This window comes from Austrofundulus limnaeus, unplaced genomic scaffold (genome assembly GCF_001266775.1).
Source record: "Austrofundulus limnaeus strain Quisiro unplaced genomic scaffold, Austrofundulus_limnaeus-1.0 Scaffold2433, whole genome shotgun sequence".
Taxonomy (NCBI): domain Eukaryota; kingdom Metazoa; phylum Chordata; class Actinopteri; order Cyprinodontiformes; family Rivulidae; genus Austrofundulus; species Austrofundulus limnaeus.
The window spans coordinates 31323-32078 of NW_013954835.1; positions in this window are offsets into that span (position 1 = coordinate 31323).

The following is a 756-nucleotide window of genomic DNA, read 5'->3' on the forward strand; positions in this document are numbered from 1 at the left end:
TTTATTTATTTATTTATTTATTTATTTAGCTAGCTCCACACTAACCTTTAATGGTTTTACTGGTGATGTTGGTTCAGTTTGACAGTTTCCTCCCAGCCTGCAGCACTAACAACTCTTTTAAATAAAACATCTAAAAGCACAAGTTATTTCTGTTTACAGCTTTTTTATGCTTCAAACATCCAAAAACTGAAAGAAACCTCCTGGATCACATTAAAAGCCATAATTCTTGTGATTTTTTTATTTTTCTTACCTCAAAAATAAAAGCACAAAAACTCAAGTCTGCACTAAAACTTTTGCACAACCAAGTGAAGTTTGCATGAATCAGAGCCTGAAATGTTGGGTTTTAATGTCAATAAATGGATTTCTGCTCATTTCTGTCCTGGTTTTATTTTCCTGGACCTGCAGGGGGCGCCGCTCAGCTGAACTGGACCAGGTCCAGTCTGAACCGGGTCCAGTCTGAACCGGGTCAGAGGAAGCCCAGCCCTGAACTCAGAGCTGTTCTTCAACACGGTTTTTCTTCTTCTTCCTCGGTGATTTTCAGCTTTAAACTCGTTCTTCTAAACAAAGAAAGGACAAAAACAGCGTGTTTCTGTTTTAGTTGGTTTTAACTGAAGCGGGTTTGTTTTTATTGAAGTGAAACTTTTTTACATATATTTTTTGGGATAAATCAGGTGAAAAGAGGAAATGTCAGCTTTAAGTGTGTTTCTTCTGATGGTCAGCCTCCTGATGGTCGTGTCTGCAGGTGAGTTTAACCCT